Source organism: Miniopterus schreibersii, assembly GCF_964146895.1.
Source record: "Miniopterus schreibersii genome assembly, chromosome: 2".
NCBI lineage: Eukaryota > Metazoa > Chordata > Mammalia > Chiroptera > Miniopteridae > Miniopterus > Miniopterus schreibersii.
The window spans coordinates 80,504,901-80,515,981 of NC_138102.1; the positions used below are offsets into that span (position 1 = coordinate 80,504,901).

At 38.5% G+C, this 11,081-nt stretch overlaps 1 pseudogene across 1 annotated transcript; it reads right to left on the minus strand.

The window, feature by feature from the left end:
* Nucleotides 1–8,359: 8,359 nt before the first annotated feature.
* Nucleotides 8,360–9,576, minus strand: LOC308553332 (glutamate dehydrogenase 1, mitochondrial pseudogene; annotated as a pseudogene). Its single transcript has one exon. The product of its transcript is annotated as a glutamate dehydrogenase 1, mitochondrial pseudogene (transcript).
* Between the last annotated feature and the right edge of the window lie 1,505 nt (nucleotides 9,577–11,081).

Sequence of the window (11,081 nt, forward strand, 5' to 3'; positions counted from 1 at the left end):
GAGTGCAATACAATAATAGTAGGGGACTTTAATGCCTCACTTTCATCATTAATGGATAGATCATCCAGACAAATAATCAATAAGGAAACTGTGGACTTGAAAAACACTATAGTTCAAATAGACCTAACAAAATATAAAGAACATTTCATCCAAAAGCAGCAGAATATATGTTCTTCTTAAACACACATAGAACATTCTCCTGGATAGAGCATATTTTAGGCCACAAAATAACTCAACAAATTTGAGAACACTAAAATGATATCAAGACCACAATGATATGAAACTAGAAACTAATAACAGGACTAAAATTGAAAAAAATCATAGATATGTATAAATTTTAAAACACACTGCTCGACAACCAATGGGTCAAAGAAGAAAACTCAAAGGGGAATTTTAAAATATCTTGAAACAAATAAAAATGGAAACAAATTATGTAAAAACTTGCAGGATAGAGCAAAAACAATTCTAAGAAGGTAGCTTATAGTGATAAACACCTCCATTAAGCAAAAAGATAGATTTCAAATAAACAACCTTACTTTATACCTCACAGAACCAGAAGAAAAGCAATCTAAACCCAAAGTTAACAAAACCAGTGGCATGGGAACATGGAACAGACTGACAAATCTCAGAGGGAATCAGGGAAGGATGGGGAGGCAGGAAGAGATTAACCACAGAACTTACATGCATATTTGCATTGCCCATGGACACAGATAAAAGGGTGGTGAAGGACTAGGGTGTGGTGGGAACTGAATAGAGGTGGGCAAAGGGGGAAAAAAGGGAACATCTGTAATTCTTTCAACAATAAAGATAAAAAAATAAAAATTAAAAATAAATTTTTAAAGAGAAATACTACATTAATGCAATACAGAATAAAAATCATATAATCATTTCACTATATGCAGAAAAAGCATTTGACAGAATTCAACATCCTTTCATAATAAAAAATATCTAAAAAATTATGTATAGAAGGGCTGTACCTCAACAAAAATCAAAACAATACGTGGGTGTACAATGTTGTTTGTATGGAAAAAGACATACAGGTTATGATTATGACAATAGCTTTATTAACTCTGTATTTTATGTACTCACAACTATAAACCTACTTTTGCCAAAACTTGTATATAAGCCCACAGCTAATATCATAGTCACTGGAGAAAAGCTGGAAGTTTTCCCTTCAAGATAAGGGACAAGACAAGGATGCCCACTCTCACCACTTTTATTCAACATAGTACTAAAAGTCTGAGTTAGAGCAATTAGACAAGAAACAGAAATAAAAGGCATCTAGTTTGGAAAGAAAGAAGTAATGCTGCTTGCTGATGACATGATCTTATGTATAGGATACCTTAAAGACTACACAAATATCTGCTAGGACTAATAAAGGAATTCTGTAAAGTTGCAGGATTCCAAACCAACATACAAAAATCAGTTATGTTTCTACACTATCTGAAAAATAACAGCACTCTGAAAAACAAAGAAAGAAAACAATCCCATTAAAATAAGGTCAAAAACAATAAAATACTTACAAATAAATTTAACCAAGAAGGTGAAAGATATGTACACTGAAAACTACAAAATGTTGATGAAAGTTATTCAAAAAAACAAAACAAAAATAAATGTAAAAATAGCCAATGTTCATAAAATGGAAGAATTAATATTAAAATATTCTCACTACCCAAAGTGATCTACAAATTCAATGCAATCTTTGTCAAAATTCCAATGACATTTTTTACAGAAATAGAAAAAGAAAACTAAAATTCATATGGAAACACAAAAGATCCGGAATAACCAAAGCAATCTTAAGAAAAAGGTGGGGGGGACCACAAGAGGCATAACACTTTCTGATTTCAAAAATATTACAAAGCTACAGTAATCAAAACAGTATGGGCCCTGGCTGGTGTGGCTCAGTTGGTTGGGTGTTGTGCCATGCACCAAAGGTTGCTGGTTCAATTCTCGGTCAGGGCACATGACCAGGTTGCAGGCTCAATCCCCAGTAGAGGATGTGCAAAAGGCAGCCAATTGATGTTTCGTTCTCACATTGATGTTTATCTCTTTCTCTCTCCCTTTCTCTCATTCTAAAAATCAATAAAAATACTATTTTTTTAAAAAAGACCAATGAAACAAAATAGGGAGCCCAGAAATACATCCACACATTTGCAGACAACTAACTGATCTTCAATGACTGTGCTGAGAACACACAATGGGGAAATTATATAGTCTTTTCAATAAACGGTATTGGAAAAAATGAGTATGTACACGCACAAGAATGAAATTAGACACTTATCTTACACCATATACAAAACTCAACTCAAAATATATTAAAGACTTATACATGAGAAATGAGACACAAAACTATAAAACTACTAAAGAAAACATAAAGATAAAGCTTTTTGACATTGGTCTCAGTGATGAATTTTTGGATAAGATGCCCAAAACACAGGCAACAAAAGCAAAAATAGACTAGTGAGATTGCATTAAAATTAAAAACTTCTGCACAGCAAAGAAAGAAATCAATGGTGAAGAGATAACCTCTGGAATGGGAGAAAATATTTGTAAATCATACACCTGATAAGTGGTTAATATCCAAAATATATAAGAAACAAAAAACTCAAGAGCAAAAGAATTTTTTTAATGGGTTAAGCATATTTCTCAAAGAACACATATGAATGGCCAACAGGTACATGAGAAGATGTTTAAAATCACTAATCATCAAGGAAATGCAAATCAAAACCACAGTGGAATACCATCTCACACCTTTTGAAATGGCAATCATCAGAAAGAAAATACTGTTTTGGGTGGATGGAAATTATTACTGACTTTATGAAATACAAACAGTATGGAGTTTCCTCAAAAAATTAAAAATAGAACTACCATGATTCCAAGATGGTGACAGATTAAGTGGAAGCTACACTGACACTATCCCTGAACCAAACTGGAATTACAACTAAAATATAGAAAAACCATCCTGAATAACCAACTCCAACTGAAGATGAGCTGGGAGCACCTTCATAACCAAGCACCTAAAGTGGAGGCCGCATAGAGACTGGTAGGAAGTGCAGAGGCACAACAGGACTGTGTGGGTTCCCACAGGCAGCAGCTGAAGGTCCTGAGGGATATCTTAGCTGTGGGGGGTTGACACAGAGAATTCTGGGGCCTAAACCCCAAGCTGGGCTTCCCAGCCCAGAGCACCAGAACTGAGAAAGGTGCCCACATAACATCTGACTATGAAAAGCAGTAGGGTTTCTGTCTTCCAGAGAAAGATGGCTAGAAATGTAAGCACCCTCTTAAAGGGCCAGTGCACAAAGTTTCATGTGCAGCCACTCACCTTGGCCTCTGGAAGAGGGAGGGCAGAATGGACTAGAGGAATGTGAAAAGAACCTGGCATTTTGGGCTCTGGAAATGAAGCTCAGAAGGAGGCCATCTGGATTTGTGTGCTGAGTCACTCCCCTGTACTGCAGAGGACACTGTTCTCAGTCAGACCTTTGGAAGCCAGACAGCTTTTGCCTGGGAGGAAGCAATTGCCCCACCCACTGGAAAACCTCTCACCCCACCCTGTGGAGTTTACACCTTGTAGTGGTATACATCCTGAGGCTCATTAAGAGACTAAGATCAGTCAGCCTGCAGGCAGAGGCAGACCTCTCGAATCTTTGATTCATTGCCTGATATGATTCTGGACCATAGCCATGGAAAAGCAGACTTTGGTGTGCATCTTGGTCCTGTCCAAAAGCACACAGCCCCAGCAGGGAAACAAGCTGTGGGTTGTTGACTGCTCCAAACAAAGTACTCAAGGACAGTCACAAAGAACGTCCGTCATTAGTCTGCACCAGAGAGCCCCCTAAAAGACTGAGAATCCTAGTAGATCCGCCTAATACATAGAAACAACCCAAATAGGGGCCAAAATGGGGAGACAAAACAACAAGCCCTGAATGAAAGAACAAGAAAAGTCTCCAGAAAAAGAGCTAAATAAAATGGAGATAAGCAATCTATCAGGTACAGGGTTTACAATACTGATTTTAAGGATGCTCAACAGCATGAAAAAAAGATATAGAAACTATGAAAAATGATCAGTCAGAAGTGAAGAATGACATAGCAGAAATAAAGAATACATTGGAAGGAATAAATAGCAAATTAGAGAAAGCTGAGGACCAGAACAGCAAATTAGAAGACAGGGTAGAAAAAATCACTCAATCAAAGATCCAAAAAGAAAAAACAATTAGAAAACAGGACAGTTTAAGGGAGCAATGGGACAACATGAAACATAAGAATATTCACATCATAGGTGTACCAGAAGGGAAATAGAATACGCAAGGGATAGAGAACCTGTTTGAAGAAATAATGGCAAAAAACTTCCCTAACCTGTTCAAGGAAAAAGCCACACAAGTTCAGGAGGCACAGAGAGTCCCAAGCAAGAAGAACCCAAAGAGGCCCATGCCCAGACACATCCTAATTAAAATGACAGAAATTCAAGACAAAGAGAGAATCTTAAAGGCAGCAAGAGAAAAGCAATCTGTTACCTACAAAAGGGCTCCCATAAGGCTGTCAGCTGAACTGTCATTAGAAACTCTACAGGCCAGAAGGGAATGGCATGAAGTATTAAAGGTAATGCAAAACAAGGATCTGAAACCAAGAAATTCTATACAGCAAGGCTCCTCTTCAAAATAAATGGTGAAATAAAGAGCTTCTTAGGCAAAAAAAAAAACAAAAAAACCTAAAGGAGCTTATCACCACCAAAACAGCATTGCAAGAAATGTTAAAGGGACTGCTGTAATAATAATAAGAAATAGAATGAGAAACATAAGCATAAAGAACTTAAATAGCAATAAGTAAGGGTCTATCAATAATAACCTTAAGGATTTTAAAGGAGAGATCAACAGCAATATAGTCAGTTGTGGACTTTAACACCCCACTGACTTCACTGGATACATCTTCCAGACAAAAAGTCAACAGAGTAACAGTGACTCTAAGTGGAACACTACATCAGATGGATTTAATTGACATTTACAGAACATTTCAACCCAAAGCTGCAGAATATACATTCCTCTCAAGTGCACATGGATCATTCTCAAAGATAGACTACATGTTAGGACACAAAACAAGTCTCTACAAGTTCAAGAAGACTGAAATCATATCAAGCATCTTCTCAGATCACAAGAGCATGAAATTAGAAATCAACTACAGTAAAAATACTCAAAAACACTCAAACACATACAGGCAAAATAGCATGTTATTAAACAATGAAGTGGTTACCAATATAATCAAGAAAGAAATAAAAAACTTTCTGGAAACAAATGAAAATGAACACACTCCAACCCCAAATCTATGGGACACAGCCAACGCAGTCCTGAGAGGAAAGTTCATAGCGCTACAGGCCTACCTCAAAAAGCAAGAAAAAATGTTAATAAACTATTTAACCCTACAATTTAAAAAATTAGAAAGTTCCCTGTGAAGCCATCTGGATCAGGGCTTTTGTTTGCTGGGGGTTTTTGGATTACTGCTTCAGTTTCATCAGTTGTTATTAGCCTATTCAGGTTTTCTGATTCTACCTGATTCAGTTTTACATGACCTCATTCATATGTGGACTCTAATAAACAAAACAAGCTGAGGAATAAAATAGATCCAGAGACATAGAGGCATGGATCAGACTGAAAGAAAACCAGTCTCAGGTAGATACCTGCATTCCCATATGGAAACAGTCTGTTGATGAATGAATAAATGAATGCATGAATGAAGAAAATACAGTACAAATATATACAATGAAATATTATTCAGCCTTTAAAAAAGAAGGAAATCCTGTTTTTTTGTGACAACATGGATGAACCTGGAAGACATTATCCTAAGTGAAATAAACCAGACACAGAAAGACAAATATTGCATGGTATAACTTATATGGTGATTCTAAAACAGCCGAATTCCTAGAAGTAGATGTAGAATGGTGGTTTCCAGGGCCTGGAGGAGGGCTAGAAGTGGGAAAATGTTGGTCAAAAAATATGAGAGGCAACCAATCAATTTTTTTTCTATCTCTTTCTCCCTCTCCCTTCCTCTCTCTCTAAAAATCAATAAAAATTTATTTTTAAAAAAGGTACAAACTTTTAGTTATGCAGGATAAGTTCTGTAGATCTAATATATACTATTGTGGCTCTAGTTAATAATCCGGTATTGTATACTTGCAATTTTCTAAGAGAACAGATAAGTGTTTCCTTCACACACAAACAAAAAATGTTAATTAGTTTGATTGTGGTAATCATCTCACAATATATATGTATGTCAAAACATCACTTTATATACCTTAAATATATACAATTTTTGTCAATTATACTTCAATAAAGCTGGGAAAAAAGACAAAATTCACTATCAATTTGTGTGTGATACCTGAAAACTTCTCCTGATCCCACATCTGGGCTCACATAAGAGTTGCCTATGTTTTTACTATAATTCTAACATCTTCCTATTGTGTTCATAATTACACCTCTAACCCTCAAAAATGAGAATTCCTTAAGTGTCTTTGAATTCCCAGCACTTGTCTGTACATTGTTAGATGTGATAAATGTTTGTTCTATGAATGAACAATGAACGGTCTCTGTATCTAAAAACAGTATAACACCAGGAAAAGAGAACACTATTGCTATCTGACGGACCTGCAATCAAATCTGGCCCATCCACTTATGTAAGTTCTTTAAGTCATTTCTTCATTTGTAAAACGGGTTAGTAAAACCCACCTTACAGGCTTATTGTAAGAATTTAAAAAGATCATTTAAATAAAGTATCTAATATTATAGCTGGCAGCTATTAGTGAATGCACATTGCACATTATTTGTTTGGACTAATTTGTCTGTAATGCCTACTTGAAAACCTGAAAATAAATGGAGAAGTTGAGAAATCACACTTTTTAAATCATTTTTAATCACTTTTAATAAAACAGATAAATTGTCCATTTTTGACTCAGTCAATCTTAACTGCAGAAAGTGTACTAAATTCATCATTTAAAATTTCCTAGGTGCAACACGACTACCCCACAAGAGTGTGCATAGTGATCAGAGATATAACAAGATCATTTACATATGAAAGAAGTTTTTAAAAATTGGTTCAAAAGAATCAAAGCACACTAACACTTATGAACATTCTTCATTCTTCCTTTTTTAAGGTAGACGTTCAATAACTGCTTTTATCACCAGGCTACAAAGTAGTTAGAAATTTCTGAAAGGATATTATTGTTTAAAAAAAGAAAAAAGCTCATTCTTACATAAATAATATCTAGCACTTCATTGGGACACTACTATTCAAAAGGTCCTGGCAAAATACAACATTCAAACTCAGGTTGTTTTCAGGCTGTTGTTAATGAAGCTGTGAGTAGAATGTGAGGCCTCTGAAAGAGAACACAAAGTCAGGGCGAGTTAGGCCATTGTTAGCAATGCTCAGAGCTGCCAGCCAGACTCCAAAAAGGGAGCCCAAGCTTTTTTTTGTGGGACACTATATTTGAATTATTGTTCAATCAGTCAACACAGTAGAGTTTCAAAAGAGAACAATTAATTAACATGATGAGGTTACTGCATTCTTTGAACTATATGTCATAATGTGGTTAGTAAATTCCAACAGTCTTAACAAAAACAGCTTCCATTATTTGCTATTCAATGATATGAATGAAGAAAACTTAATTCTCCATTGGGCTTTTTGTTTTGCTGGACAATATACTAGTATAAGCTATAAATGATAGTTTTATGTTATAAAATACTAGCTTTTTTCATTCGTTATATTTATAGGCATTCACTGCCTGAGTCAAGGTTAGACTTATTAAGTGATTAAAGGCAATTTTATTACAGCAGTGTGTACTTATTTTACTCTAAAAGAATAAAATGCATAAAGAGAAATAGCTTTTATTTTTTTGCAATCTGTGAAACTGAGTTCTTTTGCTGATATAAAATACCAATAACTCACTTGAGGGCCATGCTGTCTTCTGAAAATGCCACACACCTGTTTCTTAAATGTGTCAAAGTTACAGGATCTTAGACTTGTACGGAGCTGAAGCAACAAGCAGCTGACTGCTGTTGAACAGCAGGTGCTTTCCTGGGCCACAGCCGACTGTTGGGAAGCAACCATGGAGCAAGGCAGTGCAGCCAGATAAAGGGACTTTTTATTTAAAGGCAAAGTACCCAAATCTCTCTGGCATCTACTTTCAGCATTGTACATGATTCCCTAACCTTAATTTCTTTTTTTTAAGGGGCTGATTTGGATTGACTTTTGAGAATGATGTCCATTGCCTCAATAAGTAATGGGAAAAAGAGATCTCTATGGTTATATGTAAACCTGTGATAGGTCTACAGATGGAGAGGTGAAGAGGGTAGTAAGGAAATCAACTAGAAGCCATCTATGTGAAGGTCACACCAGCTTCACTGTACACCTTGAAGGCTTTCTCAGTGGCATTGATGTAGGCAGCTGTTCTCAGGTTATACTTCATGGCTGTGTGCATGATTTGTCTGGCTGAGTGCTCCATAATGTAAGCTAAACCAGAACAAACAACGTCTTCCTCGGATACCCCTGATATCCTGTCTTGTAACTCTGATGTGGGCACAACAGGAATAGTTTCACCGTGCTTTCCAAATTTTCTTTCCAAACTGTCTTGAACAAAAATGAGCAATTGGTAGTTAGAATCCCTTTCATATTTGAAGGTGAAATGGCCATAGCTGACATGATTTAGGTTCTTTGGCCACTCAAAGTAAGACACTGTCACTCCTCCAGCATTCAAGTAGAGGTCTGAAATAACCATAAATTTCCTCTCCATGAAAATCTTATCACTTTCTGGAGTTGTCAGTCCATCAGCACCTCCAGCAATGATCTTGGCTTTGATTCTGGGTGCCTTGGACTTGGCCAGCTGTTTCTCACTGGCAACAGATTAATATGTCACAGTCGGCCTCTAAAATGCTCCCTTCATAAAGCTTTGCTTTAGGGAAATCTAGGATCGATCCATGTTGCAATTTGAAGTCTTCCAGTTCCTTTGGGTCAGTACCATCTGGATTCCATATGCTCCCATCAAATTTACCAACACTAACACATTTAGCACCAAAGTGATGCAAATATCTCATAGAGTGCAGGCCCACATTACCAAACCCCTGAACAACAAATGTTTTATTGCCAAACCCTGGTGTCATTCCTAAAATGCTCATGCAAGAAGCTTCATTGACGAAGTTTTCAATCTCATGGAAAACTCCCTGGCCAGTAGCAGAGATCCATCCCTGGAGTCCACCCTGACTGATGGGCTTACTAGTGACACAGGCATGGGCATTAATATCAGAGTGCTCTATGGGTGCTAGCATAGGTGACAGCAATCCAGGACATCTCCTGCTAGCCCATGCTCATGTCTGGGGCAGGCACATCAATGCCAGGACCAATAAAGCCCTTCTTTGCCAGTTCCATGGTGAACCTCCTTGTGATCTTTTCCAATTCCTTAGTGGTATAGTTCTTGGCACTGATGTTAACACCAGCTTTGGCACCCTTAAGTGGCACACCAACCACTGCACACTTATATGTCATCAGAGAAGCCAAAGCTTTTAATTCATCTACACTCAGACGGTGCTGTAAGGGATACCTCCATTGCAGGGCGTGCAGCGCTGGCTGTGCCGGGCCCGGTCGCCCTCGAGTGACCTCCCGGGAGTCGTCGTGGCGCTGGGTGGGGAAGGGCGGGCTCGGCACATGGTCTCAGGGCTTGAAGATCGGCAGGATGCGCGCACCCGCTCTGCTTCTGCTTCTCACTCTCCCGGGTTTGGAGGGCCTCCACCAGCTCGCCCTGCATGAGGCCGGCGGCACAGTGGACGAGCCCTCCACCGCCCTCGGGAAGCTGGGGCTGTCCTCGCTGTAAGCCGCCTCTGCAGCGGCCGGCTCCCTCCGGCCTGGCCCAGCAGCGTGGCCGGCCCGCGGCCGCGGGACAGCAGCAGCGCTTCGCCCAGGCAGGGGCGCGGCGGTGGGGAGGCGGCGGGGGGCAGGGCCCCGGGCGGCGGGCAGGGCCCCGGGCGGCGGAGGGGGGCGGCCTGCCGTCCTAGCTGTCCCCTCCCCCACGCTCACCGCCTAACCCGCGCGCTGGCTTTGGGGCCGCGGCCGCATCACCTCTGAAGGGCACGGTGGGCGCGGGCCTGGAACATTCTTTTTTTTTTTCTTTATTCCTTGAGATTTTCTTATCTTTTTCTTTCATTTCTAAACATCTCTGAAAAGCAAAGGTATTTTCCTCCCTTCTTATCTCAAGCCAATTGCCCACTAAGAAGGAGATGGGTTCATGTTTCCTAAACTTTAAAACTCTGATGATGGTTATCCTTTCAGAGGCTGAATTGGGTCCAACAGACAGTTTTTATCTACCTAAGAGAAACTACATAAATTTAGATAACTTTTTTTTTCTAACAACTGAAAGACTACTCTTATCATAAAATATGAGAAATTAACTCTGAGAGGCAAAGGCAAACCATCTTTGGAAGCTCATGAGTCAGACTATTTTAACTAAACAAAGTTCAGAAGTGGTTGCTTTCAGAAGATATTCAACCCAACAGAAGATATTAAACCTGCCTGTGCTCTGAAGGGATCTTCAGACTAGAAAGCTACATACCAAGAAGTAAACATGGTAGAAATTGTCATTCCCCTTGTCACTCAGAAGAGCCATCTGCTCCTGAGTTAAAGCCATTTTCTATTAAATTCACCAGCATACTAATTAAAGAATGACTGGAGGATGGTGAAGCTGCCAGATGCTATGAAGATATATCACTGTCTTTTTATATGGTTAGGCAAACATTTAATTAAACCTGCAGATGCTATGTCTGCTCTACACACCAACACAGCTAAATCTCATTTACCTGCAAAAATAATTTCATATTAGGGTTCTTCAAGAGACTTTGCTGAAATATTTAATGCCTTTGTACATGATTTAACCAAATGCATAGTAATTACATCAGGGTGACTTGAACCTTTCCTTGGGGTCCTTGTGTCTCCTCTTAATTAATAAGACATCTCATCAATAATATCCTTAATTGTAGGAGTCAAATTATAGAAAGCCTAGGTATAAGTATGGGTGCTCAGCCTGTCTCTATGACATTTTACTAGGGTATAAT